Source organism: Macrotis lagotis, chromosome 1 (genome assembly GCF_037893015.1).
Source record: "Macrotis lagotis isolate mMagLag1 chromosome 1, bilby.v1.9.chrom.fasta, whole genome shotgun sequence".
In the NCBI taxonomy this organism is placed as follows: Eukaryota; Metazoa; Chordata; class Mammalia; order Peramelemorphia; family Peramelidae; genus Macrotis; species Macrotis lagotis.
Genome location: NC_133658.1, coordinates 239,789,135 through 239,807,933, shown reverse-complemented (window position 1 = coordinate 239,807,933; position 18,799 = coordinate 239,789,135). Strand labels below are relative to the sequence as shown.

At 35.5% G+C, this 18,799-nt stretch overlaps 1 non-coding gene and 1 pseudogene across 1 annotated transcript; both read left to right on the top strand.

Moving 5' to 3' along the window:
• Positions 1-2,230: 2,230 nt before the first annotated feature.
• On the top strand, positions 2,231-2,336 carry LOC141510582 (U6 spliceosomal RNA). The gene has a single exon (XR_012475040.1). It is a non-coding gene; the product is annotated as a U6 spliceosomal RNA (small nuclear RNA).
• A 7-nt stretch (positions 2,337-2,343) lies between these two features.
• On the top strand, positions 2,344-3,495 carry LOC141515495 (heterogeneous nuclear ribonucleoprotein H2-like; annotated as a pseudogene).
• Positions 3,496-18,799: the final 15,304 nt, after the last annotated feature.

The following is an 18,799-nucleotide window of genomic DNA, read 5'->3' as shown; positions in this document are numbered from 1 at the left end:
AACTAGATACACTCTAATAAATCAAAAGCTATTATTGCACATATACATTTTCAACAGATCATATGTTCAATGCAATAATTAGGAGCACTGAAATAAATACTTTACATTTATAAGCAGTCACTTGAGCAAGTCACTTAACCCTGATTGCCCCACATACAGAGCCATCATCTCCAGTTGTCCTGATTCATATCCAATCAATGGACCCAGATGACTGGAGGAGAAAGTGAGGTTGGTGACTTAGCACAGCCCCCCCAAATCCAGTTCATGTGCTTGTCATAGCATCACCTTCCCTGTTGTCGTGGAAGGTTTGGCCAGCAGGACAGGGAGGAATAGGAGGAGATCCCCAGAATCTTTGAGAATGAAAGACAAACTTCACTCTGCTTAACAAACTCCTTTTTTCTGATGGTCTAATTTTTGAGCATCAAATGTTTATGCACTGATTTTTTTTTTTGGTTCTGAATTTTTCAAAGTAATTACTTAATTCCTATCTTTAATTTTGGTTTTGTTTACAGTTTTACTATCTTATGTTGTTTTTCCTTTTAAGTACCTCCTTTGGTGGTCTTCTAGCAATCAAATGCATTTATAAACTGCTTATAAATGCAAAGTATTTATTTCAGTGCTACTAATTATTGCATTGAACATATAATCTGTTGAGAATGTGTATGTGAAATAATAGCTTTTGATTTATTAGACTGTATCTAGTTACCAATTATTGCCTTATGAATAAGCTTGCTCTTGCAACAATTACTACTAATTTGCATGCATTGCAGCATTGCCTTATCATAGCATTTCATTATGAAATATTACTTGAGCATTGTGGGTCAGTTAAGTACTACCATTTTGATCAATCTGTCAAAAAGAGTGGTCTTACTTAAAGTATATTTTCATGATTAGAAGTGGAGATGCAAAGGGTCCCCAGATTTTAGGACTGAACTCAGATCATAAAAACAAAGACATTGTAAAATCATTGAAAAGTATCAAAGAGTTGAGAAAAGTGGCTTGCATGGTAAGGATTGGGAGATCATTCAGTACTCTGTAAATTATTTGATACATTTTAAAAGACCTTAATATTCTAACTGTAGGAGAGAGCAACTAGTCTCCAAAATTCCTACTGAGAAAGAGGAAGAGGAGTTGATTTGGAGAGTAGGGGCCATAATTGAACAAAGGATTGTGACACAAAGGGAAATGAGAAGAATATTTAAGCCAGAAAGAGAAAGCTCTCCTATGGTCTAAACCAAAAAGAGATACTCTGTGATAGAGAATCCTGACCCACAGAGAGGGTTCAAAAGCTGGAATCTCTAAACCAGAAAGAGACTCTCAAGCTAAAGTTAGGGTTGAACCTTACATATCTTGTAGCAGAGGATGTTGTGACCTAAATGAGTCATCTTTTTATGGAGAGGAGCTATATTCTCTTGGGAAATGAACAAGGGAAGCTTGTATCTGAGTGTCAAAATCATTACAGGATTGACAAGGATATGAGTTAGAAAAGAGGAACAACAAGCTAGGACAACCCTTGGAGACCTGTTATGAACAATACAATTCATATTTAGATGGGAAAAAAAACTTAGAATCTGAATGAACACTATATTCACTTTTTAAAATTTTCCCTTATGTTTTTCCTTCCTATCCCATGATTTTCTTTATTCCCCTAGTCCTAATTATTCATGTGCAAAATGGCTAATATGTAAACATATTAAATACAAATGTAATGTACAATGTTCACTAGACTGTCTGCTACTGAGGGAAGGGCGAAGGAAAATTGTGTAACTTATGAATCTTCAAGTGGATGAATGTTGAAAAACTTCCATAATATGTAATTGGAAAAATAAAAGAAAATATCAATCAGAAGAAAAAAGAAAGAAAAGAGAAACAGTACTGACTTTTGAATTTAAGACCTGTTGACAACAGCCTGGAATCACGTAGTAAATCATTTGCAAAAACTAAAGAGTTATGTTGGTGGTAAGACACCTTTGCAAGTGTTTGCCACATTCATCAAATCCATAATTGATCACAAAGAGGATTCTCTCTGAGTTTGTAATTGATGTGAATGTTTGGTTACAAAGGAAACAAATGAGGCACCTAGTTTTTCTCCAGCTTTCATCTACTTGGGTAATACATCCTGGGAAGACTCAGCCTTGTTCAAGAACATCTGTGTAGACAGGCCACAGAAGCCAAGCAAGGGTGCTAGCCTGCAAATTCCACAGCAAGTGTTCCTAAGAAATCCAGTGACAATGCTTCAGTCAAATATCTATTAAAATTCTAATGATATGGAGAAGATTGTCATGGCCCCTGCACAAGGATGGCATGAAAATTCCTGTCAAGCGTTCCATCTTTTTGTCCTGTTCAGACAATGAAGTCCAGCCATTCTTTTTGGAATGTAAAATTCAAAATGGGGCATCAGGCACTTGTTTCATTTTACTTGAAAAGGCAGCCCAAATGCAGAAACTGTTGAATTTGAATCAGAAGATCAAGTCAAAATGATACTGAAAAAAAGCAGATAAACTATGGGACACAGACATGCTGAAGTATTCAAGTTAAAGAACATTGAAATGGAGTGGGCTTTGAAGTATATTGGTCCAAATATTCATGATACTCTCACTGATTGTTTTGTATACCTCAGAGGACTCCCACTTGACTGTAGCAAAGAAGAAATTGTTCAGTTTTTTTCCCAGGGTTGGAAATTGTACCAAATGGGACAACATTGCCAATAGATTTCCAGGGGTGGAGTATGGGGGAGGCCATTGTACAGTTTGATTTACAGGAAATAGCTGAAAAGACTTTAAATAAACACAAGGAAAGAACAGGGTAGAAGTACACTGGTATCTTCAAGTGCAACTGGGCAGAAACTCATACTAATTATAACCCTCCTGGAAAACTAGCAGCTATGCATCAGCCAGATCCTTATGACAAATCCAGAGCTAGTAGAAGCTTTAACAACATTGGTAGAGAAGCTGGGTTTGAAAAAAAATGAAGTGTGGAACCTATGGTGAAGAATATGGAGGCTAAGATTACTATGAGTACAATAGGTCAGATAGATTTGCATGAGACCTCAATTACTGTTTTTTAGGAATGTCTGATCATAGATGTGGAGATGATGGGTGCACTTTCCAAAGTACAACAGGTTATTGTGTTCACATGAAAGAATTACCTAACTGAACCCTGTTTGGGTATGCATTGAAATTGACCCTGATGGCAGAATGACAGGAGGAACATTAATTTGCTACTTATGAAGATGATGTGACAGCTATGTCAAAAGATGAGCAAATAAACAGCACAGATATATAGAACTCGTCTTGATTTCTACAGCCAAGGCAAGCAGTGGTCCTTTGGGTAGCCTAGAAGGCATAGTGTGCCAAACTAATCCAATTACAATGGTCCAGCTAGCCAGCACCTGAGTGAGGGTTGTAAAGAAGGCTATGGTGGTTAAAGAACATGAGTAGATGCAACCAAATTTTACAAGACAACTCCAATGATTTTCCATCAAACATTGCATAGGGAGCCAAAGAGAAATGTACAACAGCTACTACAATAATGGGAGCCATGTTATTACTGGAGTGAACAGAATAGGAGGGATGTCTAGCATGTCTAAAATGAGTGGTACATAGGAATTGTAAATCCTGATCACTGACTCTTGATCAACTTTTTTTAAGTCAAAAATAAAAATTAATACACACTTGTACTTTATGCCTACTGCAAGTGAAATCAGGATTGTTTTTAAAACTTCAAATTCAATGTATTTGAACACAAACATTCATCTAGGATGTAATAACCAAGCTGAGTAAAAACTGTAACTGTTAAGCAATTCAGCTTTTCCTAAGGTATTTGTTGTAGGGATATACTTAAATAGAAAGTATATTTAGATTAAAGTAGTTTGAATTATGTGAATTCTTGCTCATACCACATTACATGGAACGCTGAGATATATATACTGAAATACATGCTTTTTTTGTAAAACAAATATAGGATCTTTGTAGTTTGAAAGTGAAACATTTTGTATGTGTGCTCTAGTTTATTTTATTTACTATTCTCTAAGGTACATATATTTTTTTAAGTTAATGGGGACAGTTTTGAGATGCAATATGGACGCTTTAGGATTTTGGTCTTGATATTTATATTAAATTCTGTGGCCTTGATTTAAATCTTTCAGTGTATTGTGATTTTCTTTAGCTATATTGTGCTAAGTGAAACCTGTTAAATCTTCCTTTTAAAAACTAGGGTAAGGGGGTGGCTAGGTAGCATAGTGGATAAAGCACCGGCCTTGGAGTCAGGAGTACCTGGGTTCAAATCTGGTCTCAGACACTTAATAATTACCTAGCTGTGTGGCCTTGGGCAAGTCACTTAACCCCATTTGCCTTGCAAAATCCTAAAAAAACAAACAAAACTAGGGTAAGGTAAGGAAAGAAAGAAATCTGGTTATAAGAGGAACTAAAGACAAAATCCTTCTATTTGTAAAAGTATTGGGACAAAGGAATAGCTTACCATGATAGCCTGATATACAGATATTGTCTATCAGGTGATGCTAGAAAGGGAAAGAGCTCCCTTTGGTCAGAACCCCATAGAAGACGACCATATTCAGGTTGGATGAACTTAAGAGGAGAATGCAGTTTTAGGTAGTATAGGTGTTGAGGTCTGCCTGGATACCATCTTTCAAGAAATTATGAATGGAAATCACCCAGAACAATTAGGAACAGAGGTCAAGATGAAAATAGAAGCAACAGTTAACATAACAGAAACATAACAGGAAGGTTATACTAAAATCTAGAGCTTCCAAAGCAAAGAAAAAAATGCTCCCTTACATCTATAAAGAAAGAGCTCAGAAACAAAGGTGTCCCAGTCAAGATCTCAGGATATCTAGCAATTGCCATAGTAAAGGAGAGGAGAATTTGGAACATGATATTCCAAAAAGCTAAAATTCAAGGTTTATATTTATCTGGGAAGAAAATATCTGTAGTCCTACTGAACTAAATGGGAATCTTTAATGAGATAGAAGACTTTTAGAAGTCTTGGTGAACCCTTGGTGAAAAACCCAGAACTGAATAGAAATTTTGAAAAGCAAGAGAAACAAAAAGTAGTAAATACATTTGAGCAATTGGAAGGGACTATACAAGGATAAAGACAGCTAAGTAGTGCAGTGAATAGAGTAGTGTACCTGGAATCAGGAAGATTTGAATTCAAATCTGGCCTCAAACACTAAGTTGTGTGACCCTGGACTAGTCACTTAATCCCTATTTATCTCTGTTCCTCATCTGTAAAATGGGGACACACTGAAGAAAAAAATGGCATAAGACTCCAGTTGTTATTTATCCTACGTTTCTTGAAGATCATGACATCATGACATGCAAGTAGATTGGATTTAAGTGAGGTGGTGCTGTGCAAAGTCACCAGCCTCACTTTCTCTTCCAGAGCCACCTGGAGCCTAAAAATGTCCCTGGACACAGTAGGAGACCTTGGTCTTTTAAAACTATGTCTCAGACTTCTGGCCAAAATGATAGAGAGAAGACAGGCACCACGTTAAGCACTCTCTGTGTCCCCTCAAAAATAACATGAAAGAAACCTCTTAACAGAAACTTGATCAACAAAACCCAGAAAAAGAAACTAGGAGAAGAACACCTAACAACAGGGGAACATGGATGAAATGGGAGAGGAGACCAGAGGACCAGCGTTAGACTCAGAGACCTTGGTGAGAGGTGTTAGTCTCAGAGACTTTGGTGAGAGGCTGGTTGAAAACCAATTTTAACTTCAGAGTCTTTGGCCAGGCAGAGGGGAGGTCTGCAGCCTGGAAATTGTCCAGCTTGGTGCCAGACCTGAACTCCTGAACTCCATACTTTTGGTGCATTCTTCCAGGAACAAATGGCAGCTGCATCACAGGTGTGAACTAAGTAGTGCACTCAACTGAAAGGGAGATTGGCTTCTAGGCCATTGTTCAAAGTCAATTCAGACCCTGCTGCCCCTCCTCCCTCCCTCCAGGATTGGGAGAGAGCTTCAATCACTCCAGAGAAAGCAAACAGCACCCCCTACTGGTTGACCCGTGGAATTACTAAGCCAAGTGAACAAAGCCTCTAGGATCGTCAAAAGCAAATCTCTGAGAGCCAGCCCCCCAACACAAGATCTTAGAAAAATGAAGAAAACCCAGTGAAAAGGGGGACCCATGGAGAAATACTTAGAAGAGCCAGATTCTAACCCAGAGAGATCTAACACTTCTGAGGAGAATATGAATTGGTCTCCAGCACAGAAAGACTTTCTTGAAGAAATAAGGAAGGAGTTTAAAAATCAATTGCAAAAGTTAGGAAAAGAAACTCAAGAGAAAATTAACACCTTGCAAGAAGAAAACAAAACACTGGAAAATACAATTGGACAAATACAAGAGGAAAATAATTCTCTCAAATCATCAATTGGGCAAATGGAAAATTCCTTCAAAATTAGAATTGACCAACTGGAAAAGGTGTTGCAAAAGGTTAATGAAGAAAACCTTCCCTTAAAAAAAGAATAGAATCTGTGAAAACTAATGACTTCATGAGACAACAAGATTCTGTTAAATAAAAACTAAAAAGATCTAAAAAATTGAAGAAAATGTAAAATACCTCATCAGCACAACCATTGACCTCAAGAACAGATCAAGAAGGGACAACCTGAGAATTATAGGACTTCCTGAAAACATTGAAGAGGAAAAAAGCCTGTACTTAATATTATAGAATTTAGTGATGGAAAACTGTCCTGATATCATGGAACCAGAGGGCAAAATAGTTATTGAAAGAATTTATCAATCTCCTCTGGAAAGAGATCTTAAAATGAAAATACCAAGAAATGTGGCCAAATTCCAGAACTATCAGATAAAAAAAATAATTCTGCAAGCAACCATAAAGAAACAATTTAAATACCAAGGAGTCATGGTAAGAATTATGCAGGACCTGGCTGCATCATCATTAAGGGATCAAAAGGCCTGCAATGAGATATTCCAAAGAGCAAGGGAGTTTGGAATGCAGCCAAGAATCCACTATCTGGAAAAGCTGAGCTTCTCTACCAAGGGAAAAAAAATGGACATTCAATGAACTGGGAGACTTCCAACATTTCCTGATGAAAAGACCAGAGCTAAATAGAAAATTTGGACATCAAAAAGGAGGCACAAGAGACACATGCAAAAGGTAAAAAAAAAAAAAGTAAAGAAAAAAACCTCCTACCCAATAAGATGAAACAAGCTAAATCCCTACCTTAGAGAAAGACTCTAATAACTCTCAGAATTGTAACTCTATTAGAGAGAATGTACTTAGCCAGAAGTGATAGACACTCATAACTTTTCTGTGACTCAGATAGAATGATTTAAAAACAATACCTCCTTAAAAAGGGAGCAGTAAGGAGATGGGAGGATAAAGGAGATTGAATGGGGGTAAATTTCATTATATCAAGAGGTACAAAAGACCTATTGTAATAGGGGGAAGAAGGGAGTATGTGAGAACCACCTGAATCTTCATCTCATCAGACTTGGCTTAAAGTTAATTTACACACATTCAGTTAAGTTAAGAAACCTATCTTACCTTTCAAGTATTTAAAGGGGAAAAGGGGAGGGGGGGAGATGGGGAGGGGGGAAGAAAAGGGGAACTAACAGAAGGAAGGGAAGGAGGAAAGGGAAAAAGGGAAAGAAAGAGGAGGGGGTTGATACAAGAGGACAAACACACTGAAGGTGGCAATATTCAGAAACAAAATAGTGGGGAATATGGATAAAGAGAAAAAAGGGGAAAAATACAAACAGAGGGAAGATAGAATGGAAGGCAATAAAGAGTTAGTAATTATAACTTTGAATGTGAATGGGATGAACTCTCCCTTAAAATGTAAGCAAATAGCAGACTGAATTAAAAACCAGAATCCTACAATATGCTGCTTACAAGAAACTCATTTGAAGCAAAGAGACACATATAGAGTAAAAGTAAAAGGTTGGAGCAAAACATATTTTGCTTCAGCTGAAGTGAAAAAGCATGGGTAGCAATCCTTATCTCAGACAAAGCAGCTGCAAAAATAGTGTTAAATGAGATAAGGGGGGGCGGAGCCAAGATGGCAGCATGAAGGCAGCATTTCTTGGGAATTCCTTCCTCCCCACCTCCAAACTCCAAAAAACAAATAAATGATGACTCTAGAAAAATTTAGAGTGGCAGAACCCACAGAAAGACTGAGTGATACATTTTCCCAGTTTAAGATAACTTAGAAGTTCTGTGGGAAAGGTATGCTTCACCACAACTGGGGTTTGGAAAAAAGCCAGGGCCACAGTGCAGCATAGCCCAACCCAGCCCAGATATAACTGGCAACAGCTTGAAGGGGCAGGGAGAGAATTCTGCTACACCAGAATGAGTGTGGAGTGAGGAGCACCAGCCACAGACTCTGAAGTGAGAATCTGGAGAAAGCAGTCTGCACCCCCAGAAATGGTAAGGGCTCAGGGAAGACTTCAGAGATTTCTCTGCTCTCCCTCCGAGTGGGACTCTGCCATTTGCCTACACTCATATCCAAGTTGCAGTTTGGGCTTCCATACTAAGATAACAGGATCCTCCTTATAGCCCCAGGGCAGAGGGAAATACAGGGAGACATCTACATAGCAAAACACAGGCAAGAGAGCATAAGACCTTGGAGAAATAAAGGTCCCAGTGGAGTGCCCCCCCCCCAAAAAAATCCCAAAGCCTTAGAAGTGCTGTCTTGGGCTGAGGAAATGAGTAAAAAACTGAAAAAAAAAAGAATCTGACCATAGAGAACTACTTTAGTCTCATGGAAGATCAAAACACATACTCAGATGATGACAAAATCGAAGCTTCCATATCCAAAACCTCCAAGAGAAATAGAAAATGGGCTCAGACTATGGAGGAGCTCAAAATAGAATGTGAAAAGAAATTAAGGGAGATGGAGGAAAAATTGGGAGGAGAAATGAGAGTGATGTAGATAAATCATGAAAACCAAGTCAGCAGTTTGGTGAAATACAAAAAAATACTGAAGAAAATAACATGTTAAAAACCAGTTTAGGCCAAATGGAAAAAGAAAAACAAAAACAAAAGGCAAATGAAGAGAAGAATGCCTTAAAAAAGGAGAATTGGCCAGCTGGAAAAGGAGATTTAAAAACTCTCTGATGAAAATAACTCCTTCAAATTCAGAATGGAAGCTGATGGCTTTGCAAGAAATCAGGAAGAAATAAAACTCTTCCAATAAAAGCCAAAAATTAGAAGAAAATGTGAAAGATGTCATTGGAAAAACAACCAACCTCAAAAACAGATCCAGAAGAAATAATTTAAAAATTATTGGTCTATCTGAAAGCCATGATCAGGAGAAGAGCTTAGACTTCATTTTTCTTGCTTTTTTCCTTTTCCTTTTTTTCCCCCTTTTTCTTTTAGTTTTTTGCAAGGCAACTGGTGTTAAGTGGCTTGCCCAAGGCCACACAGCTAAGTAATTATTAAGTGTCTGAGGCCGGATTTGAACTCAAGTACTCCTGACTCCAGGGCCAGTACTCTATCCACTGTGCCACCTAGCCTCCCCCTAGACTTCATTTTTCAAGAAATAATACAGCAAAATTGCCCTGAGATCTTAGAAGCAGAGGGTAAAATAGAAATCAAGAGAATTCACCAGTAACCTCCAGAAAGAGACTCCAACTTTGGGCAAGCAACTTAACCCCATTGCCTTGCAAACCCCCCCCCCCAAAATAATAATAATAAGAAAAGATATCCCAAAATAAAAACTTCCAGGAATATTATGACCAAATTCCAAAACTCCCAAATCAAAGAGAAAATTCTAAAAGCTTCTAGAAACAAGCAATTCAACTACTGAGATTCCATAGTTAGGATTACACAGGATTTGGCAGCATCTACATTAAGGGCATGTAGGGATTAGAATTACAAAATTAGAATTACAAAAATGATAGATACATATTACTATTGTATATAATTGTAAAACAAATAACATGTTAAAAAAAAGAGAGATAAGGAAGGACTCTATATTGTCCTAAAAGGTACCATAGACAATAAAGTAATTTCAGTACTAAATATGTATGCACCCAATGGTATAGCATCCAAAAGATCTTGGTTTACAACCAAGAATCAACTACCCACCAAAACTAAACATCCTCTTTCAGGAGAAAAGATGAACTTTCAATGAAACAGGGGGCTTTCAAACTTTCCTACTGAAACAACCAGAGCTGAACAGAAAGTCTGATCTCCAAGTATAGGACTCTGGTGAACCATAGAGGGGTGGATGAGAAAGGCAAACTATGAGGAACTTAATGATACTGAACTGTTTGTATTCCTGCATGGGAAGAAGATATTGATAACTCATATGAGCTTTCTCGTTTATAAGAGCTGTTAGAAGGAGCATATATAGACAGGACGTAGGAAGGATTGAAATATAATGGTTTAATATAGTAAAAAGATGGAGTCAATGGGTGATAAAGGAAAGTACTGGGAGGAAGGGAAAGGAGATGAAGAAGAAGCTAAGAAATTTCACATAACAGTCAAGAAAAAGCTTTTTCAGTGGAGTGGAAAGGGAGAAGGCAAGGGGGAATGAGTGAGCCTTCATTCTCATCAGAAATGGCTCAGAGAGGAAATAACATACACACGTAATAGAGTGAGGAAATCTATCTTACCCTAGAGAAAAATAAGAAGAAAGGGATGGGATAAGGGGGAATGGGGGAAGGGAAGGGGGAATAGGTGATAGAAGAAAGGGAAGATTGAGGGAGAGTGTACTCAGATTCAACATACTTTTGGATAGGGCTAGGATGAAAGGAGAGAGAGAGAGAATAGAATAAATGAGAGTGAGGAGAAATACAGTGGAGGTACAGCTAGTAATAGCAACTGTGGGAAAAATATTGAAGCAACTTCTCTGGTGGACTTATGGTAAAGAAAGCAACTCACCCCAGAGACAGAGTCAATGAAATCTGAACACAGAGGTACAATTTTTTTCACTCTCTCTCTATTCTTGAGGTTTCTCATCTTCTTGGGGATGGGGAGGGAGTTTATGTTTACTCTTATGTTAACTCTTATAACACATTCAATTTATATCAATGTATATCATGGAAACAATGTTTAGACTATCAGACAACTTTCTGTGGGGGGAGGGAAGGGAGGGTGGGAGAAAATTGTAAAATTCAAAACCTTACAAAAATGATAGGTACATATTACTATTGTATATAATTGGAAAACAAATTACATGTTAAAAAAGAGAGAGATAAGGAAGGACTCTATATTGTCCTAAAAGGTACCATAGAAAATAAAGTAATTTCAGTACTAAATACGTACACACCCAATGATATAGCATCCAAAATCTTAGAGGAGAAGTTGAAAGAGCTCGAGGAAGACATGGACTGCAAAACTCTACTAGAGGGAATGGGAATGGCTTAACAAACTATGGTATATGTATGTCATGGAACACTATTGTTCTATTAGAAACCAGGAGAGATGGGAATTTAGGGAAGCATGGAAGGATTTGCATGAACTGATGCTGAGTGAGATGAGCAGAACCAGAGAAACCTTGTACACCTTGACAGTGGCATGGGGGTGATGATCAACCTTGATGGACTTGCTCATTCCATCAATGCCACAATCAGGGACAATTTGGGGTTGTCTGTGATGGAGAACACCATCTGTATCCAGAGAAAGAATTGTGGAGTTTAAACAAAGAACAAAGACTATTACCTTTAATTTAGAAAAAACTCATTATCTTATTATGTAATTTTGCTATCTCTTATACTTTATTTTTCTTCTTTAAGGATATGACTTCTCTCTCATCACATTCAATTTAGATCAGTGTATACCATGGAAACAATGTAAAACTAACAGAATGCCTTCTGTGGGGGGTGGGGGGAGGGAAGCAGGATTAGTGGGAAAATTGTAAAACTCAAAATAAATAAAATCTTTAAAAGGTAAAAAAACAAACAAATGAGGTCACAGTTTGACTGAGGCTAAGCCAATTCAGTCATTAAGGTTAGGTAAAAGAGATGACTCTAGTATTGTTGCCAAGAAAACCCCATAGGATTACACAGTCAGACATGGCTGAACAACTGAATAACAACAAAATACTAGAATGAAGAGTCTACATTCTGATGGGGGAGAAAAAAACAAATGTCCCCTTAGAATACTAATATCATCAAAGGGTCATAAAGGGAATTAAATAAGTCAGATACATTGAATAGTTTTGTTATGTTTTGTTCTCAAGAAAAGAAAATAAGGAAGGGAAATAGGATTACACTGAGAGAAGAGGTTGAAGGGAATGGAACTTAATATATATATATATTAATGGAACAGAATATTTAAGAAAACTAAAAACATAAAGGGATTGGGGGGCACTAGTCATCACTTGAATCTCACTTTTTCTAAATTATATGAAGGAGAGGAAAATATACACTCAATTTTGTGTGGAGATACATTGGTTAGTTGAAACTTACTTTCAAATAAACTATATAAAGGAGAGAAAAATATACAGTTTGATGTAGAAATACATTGTTTCAAAGGAGAAACTGAGGCAATTGGAAAAGGGAAGAGGAGTGAACAAGAAGTATAGTAAACAAACATTCCAAATAAATAGAATAGATAGATATAAAAAGTCACATCATAAATAGAGGAATAAGGAAGAAAATTTATATAAATACATATACATATATATACATATGCATATAAACGCACATATATATGAAACTTTTATGACCAAACAAGATAGACACAGAAAATAAAATGAATAATTTTATGAGAAAATGGAAATCTGTTTGCAGAAACAAATTTATACAGTTAAAATTAGATAAAAATCTTGCAATGATATATATATATGTAAATGTATGTATGTAAAATTATTCTAACATATATTTATTAGCTCTTTCTCTGGAGGTAGATAAGGATCTTTCTTCATATGCCCTTTATTTTTAACTTGTGTATGTATGATAGCAAAAATGATTTGGTTGTTTAAAGTCATTCTTAAAATATCATTGCTGTTACTGTTTACAATATTCTCAATGTTCTGTTCACATTGTTTCATACAACTTTTCATGTCTTTCTAAGATCATTGAGCTCATCATTTCCTAGCACAGTAGTATTTCAGCACTACCATATACCACAATTTGTTTACCCAGCTGATGAGGATCCCTGCAATTTTCAATTCTTTGACAATACAGAGAGCTGCTATAAACATCCCATTCACATTCAAAATTATAATTGCTATTTGTGAATTCCCCTCCATTTTATTTTTATTCACTATTTTCTTTCTCAGCCCCTTTAGCCACCCCTTCAAAAAGCCTCCACATTCCCCCCCCCATATTCTCCCCTCAGACTCCCAAATCCCAAACATACATCTTTACAAAAGACTCTCCCCCACCCGGTTTCCCAGTTTTCTCACCTCCCTACATGTTCAGATTTCTATATCTTCCAGATATATAAATTGTTTCCTCTTCAATCTATATGAGAGAAAGTTTCCAACATCACTTACCCTCTACCCCAACATGTTTTTGCTGTATTAGGTCTTCCTTCCACATTTTTATACTCTAATTGCTTCCTTTTAATTTTCTTACCCAATTTTGATTTTTTTTTTGTAATCACTCTATCATATACAACTTAGCACCAATCTTTCTTTCAAACTATCTTAGTAGTGATGATATGTTGGACTGTGGATTGGTTTCAGGAATTATGGAAAGTAATTTGAAATGATGACCAAAAAAGTCATTTAACTAAGCAGATTCTTTGACTAACAACACCACAACTTAGACCTCTACTCTAAAGACTTCAAAGAGAGAAAGAAGTCTTTTGTGCAAAAAAGATAATAGTTTTGTTTTTGTTTTTGTTCTTTGTAGGGTCTACTATAAACTAAAGGGATATTTCCATCAAGTGGAGAATAGTAAAACAAATTATGACATATGCAGATAATTGAAAGCTATTGTACTATAAGCAATTATCAAAGAGACAATTTCAACAAATTGTGGGAAGATGTGGATAGACCAGTAAAGAAAGAAGTGAATAGAAACCTGGGCCTCAAACACTTAGCGCTGTGTGACCCTGAGCAAGTCACTTAATCTTGTTTATCTCAATTTAGAGAAGGACATGGCAAACCCTTCTAGTATCTTTGCCAAAAAAATCTCAAATGAAATCATGAAGAGTCAGATACCACTAATCAAACACCAACATTAAAAACAGACCCAGGAAACAATTTATATAATGACAACTTTTTTTTTTTTAGTTTTTGTAAAGCAGTGGGTTTAAGTGACTTGCCCAAGGTCACAGGAAGGAAATTATTAAGTGTCTGAGGAAGATTTGAACTCAGGTCCTTCTGACTCCAGGGCCAGTGCTTTATCCATTGCGCCACCTAGCTACCCCACAATGACAGCTTTTTAAAGAAAAATAACTTTGAAAGTCTTAAGTATTCTGATCAACGATCAGCCATGATTCCAAAAGACCACTTAAGAAACATGCTATTCACTTCCTCATGGGTTTGTCTAAAGGTTCAGAATTAGCCATACTTTCATACCTGTCCAACCTGGGGATTTGTTTTGCTTGACTCTGTATTTGATACAAAGGCTTTATTTTTTTCTATTTGAGAAGGTAGAAGAGTTAGGGGAAGACGGAAGCTAGTGAATAAAGTTACCAAAATGAAAAAATTCTAATTAAAATAAGATCATTAAATAATTTTTTGAATATTATTTTATTTTATTTTTCAATTTACCTGCAAAGATAGTTTTCAACATTCATCTTTTTGTAAACTATATATAATCATGTTTAACATAGTTCCATATTATTTATGTTGTGAAAGAAGAATCAGAACTAAAGGAGGAAAAAATTGTGAGAAAAAGAAAAAAATAAAACAAATTTTTAAAAGTGAAAATAATATGCTTTGATCTGCATTCAGACTCCATAGTTCTTTTTCTGGATGTGGATGGCATTTTCCATCACAAGTCTTTTAGAATTGTCCTTAGTCACTGAATTACTGAGAGAAGCTAAGTTCATCATAGTTGATCATCATAAAATGCTGCTATTAATATGTGCATTATTCTCCTAGTTCTGCTCACTTCATCAGCATCAGTTTACACAAGACTTTCTGGGTTTGTATGAAGTATACCACTCATGATTTCTTATAAAGCAATAGTATTCTATTACATTCATAATACCTCAGTTTGTTCAGTCATTCCCCAGTTAATGGACATCCCCTCATTTTCCAATTCTTTGCTACTACAAAAGAATTGCTATAAATATTTTTTATACATGTGGATCTTTTCCCTTTTTTGTGAGCTCTTTAGGTTATAGATCTACTAGTGGTATTAGTTGGATCAAAGGTTTACACAGTTTTATTGTCATTTGGCTATTGTTCCAAATTGCTCTCCAGAATAATTGGATCAGTTTACAACTCCAATAGTGTATTAATGTCCCAGTTTTCCCACATCCCTTCCAACATTGATCATTTTTGGTTTTTTTTTGTCATTTTAACCAATCTGATAGGTGTGAGGTGAGAATTGTTTTAATTTTCATTTCTCTAATCAATAATGATTTTGAGCATTTTTTATGACTATAAATAACTTTCAGTTCTTCATCTGAAAACTGCTTGCTCATATCCTTTAACCATTTATCAATTGGTTAAATTGATTATTCAATTTACTGGTTAATCAATTTAACCAATTAATTTGTTAATCAATTTATTCTTATAAATTTGACTTGGTTCTCTATATATTTTAGAAATGAGTTCATATCAGAAACACTAGCTATGAAACTTGTTTCCCAGCTTCATACTTGCCTTCTAATCTTGGTTGCATTGGTTTTATCTGTGCAAAAGTTTTTTAATTTTAATTTAATATAATCAAAATTATCCATTTTGCATTTATAATGTTTTCTATCTCTTGTTTGGCCATAAACTCCTCCCCTCTTCATAAATCTGACAGATAAACTAGTTCTTGTCCTCCTAATTGACTTATGATTTCACCCTTTATATCTAATTCCTGTATCCATTTTGATCTTATCTTTGTGTGAGGTCTCTTTCCAGTTTCTGCCATACAAATTTTCAAATTTTCCAATTTTTCCAGCAGTTTTTGCCAAATAGTGAGTTCTTATCCCAGAAACTGGAGTCTTTGGGTTTATCAAACTGTAGATTACTAAAGTCATTTACTACTGTTTATTTTGTTCCTACTCTAATCCATTGATCCACTTCTCTATTTCTTAGCCAGTACCAAACAATTTTGATGAATGCCACTTTACAATATAGTTTTAGATCTGGTACAGCTAGGCCATCATCCTTAGAATTTTTTTTTCATTAATTCCCACTATATTCTTGACCCTTTGCTCCTCCTTCATTACTATTTTTTTCTAGCTCTATAAAACAATTTTTTGGTAGTCCAATTGGTATGGCACTGAATAAGTAATTTAATTTAAGTAGAAATGTCATTTTTATTATATTAATTTGCTCTATCCATGAGCATTTGACATTTTTCCAATTGTTTACATCTGATTTTATTTGTTTGAAAAGTTTTTTGGTAACTGTGTTCATATGTTGTCTACAGTTACTTTAAATGGAATTTCTTTTTCTATCTCTTGTTGCTGGGCTTTGTTGATGATATATAGAAAGGCTAAGGATTTGTGTTAGTTTATTTTATGTCCTGCAACTTTGCTAAAGTTGTTAATTGTTTCAAGTAGTATATAGCTGATTTTCTAGGATGGTAAGTATACCATCCCATTGTTTGCAAAGAGTGAGAGTTTTGCTTCCTCTTGCCTATTTTTAATTCCTTCAATTTCTTTTTCTTCTCTTATTGCTAAAGTTAATATTGCTAATACAATATTGAATAATAGTGGTAAGAACAGGCACTTTTGTTTCACCCCCTAATCTTTTTGGGAATGCTTCTACCTTATTTCTGTTACATATAATGCTTACTGGTGGTTTTAGACAGATACTGCTTACCAATTTTTCTTTTTTTTTTACTGCTTACCATTTTAAGGAAAACTCCATTTATTCCAATGTTTTCCAAATGTGTTTTTTTTAACAAGAACAGGTACTGTATTTTGTCAAAAGGTTATTCAGTATTTATTGAGATAATCATGATTCTATTAGTTTTGTTATTGATATGGTCAATTATGCTGATAATTTTCTTAATATTGAGCCATCCCTGCTTACCTAGTATAAATCCTATCTGATCATAGTGTACTATCCTAGTGATAACATGATGCAATCTCTTTGCTAATATTTCTTTTAAATTTTTTTTATCAATATTCATTAGGAAAATTGATCTATAATGTTCTTTCTCTGTTTTGACTTTTCCTGATTTCAGTATCAGCACCACTATATTGTTGTCATAGACAGAATTTGATGAAGACTCCATCTCTGCCTATTTTTCAAATAGTTTACATAGGATTAGAATTGATTGTTCTTTAAATGTTTGGTAGAATTCTCTTGTGAATCCATCTGGCCCTGGAGATTTTTTCTTAGGGAGTTCATTGATGGTTCTTCGATTTTTTTTTCTGAAATGGGGTTAAGTATTTTATTTCCTCTTCTGTTAATCTGGGAAATTTATATTTTTGTAGATAATATCACTTAGATTGTCAAATTTGTTGACATATAGATAAGCAAAATAGCTCTGAATAATTACTTGAATTTCCTCCTCGTTAGTGGTGATTTCACTTTTTTCATAGTTTTTTTTTCAAGGCAATGGGGTTAAGTGGCTTGCCCAAGGCCACACAGCTAGGTAATTATTAAGTGTCTGAGGCCAGATTTGAACCCAGTACTCCTGACTCCAGGGCCAGTGCTCTATCTACTGCACCACCTAGCCACCCCCATAAAGTTCTTTTTTCTTTTTTTTTCTTTTTTAGATTTTTGCAAGGCAAATGGGGTTAAGTGGCTTGCCCAAGACCACACAGCTAGGTAATTATTACATGTCTCAGGCCGGATTTGAACTCAGGTGCTCCTGACTCCAGGGCCGGTGCTCTATCCACTGAGCCACCTAGCCACCTTACTTTTTTCATTTTTAATATTGATATTTTAGTTTTCTTTTTTCTTTTTCATAATCAAATTAACCAATAGTTCTCTATTTTATTTTTTCATAAAACCAATTTTTTAATTTTATCTATTTGGTAGTTTTCTTACTTTCAATTTTATTAATCTCTCCTTTGATTTTCAGAATTTCTTTTTTTTGAGTTACTAACTACAATTTATTTTTTTAATTACATAAATATTTTGTTTTCCAATTATATACAATGGTAATTTCTACTAATCATTTTTTGTAAAGTTTTGAATTTTACAATTTTTTTCTCCCTTCCTCCCTTCCCTCAACCCTCTTCCAAATCATATAGTAAAGGCTATCTGATATAGTCAAGACTATCTGATATAGTCTTTACATTTGCTGCCATGGTATGCATAGATCAAAATTGAATGTATTGAGAGTAGAAACAGATTCAAAAGGAAGAAAGAAAATATTAGAGATAGCAAAATTACATAATACATAAGACGACTTTTAAAAATTGCAGATAGGGGCAGCTAGGTGGCGTAGTGGATAAAGCACCGGCCCTGGAGTCAGGAGTACCTGGGTTCAAATCCGGTCTCAGACACTTAATAATTACCTAGCTGTGTGGCCTTGGGCAAGCCACTTAACCCCGTTTGCCTTACAAAAAAAAACCTAAAAAAAAATTGCAGATAATCTTTAATCTTCATTTAAACTCCACAGTTCTTTCTCTGGATACAGATGGTATTCTCCATCACAGATCCCCTAAAATTGTTCCCGATTATTGCACTGATGGAATAAGCAAGTACGTCATGGTTGAACAACACCCCTTGCTGCTGTTAGTGTGTATGATGTTCTTCAAGTTCTGTTTCATCTCACTCAGCTTGG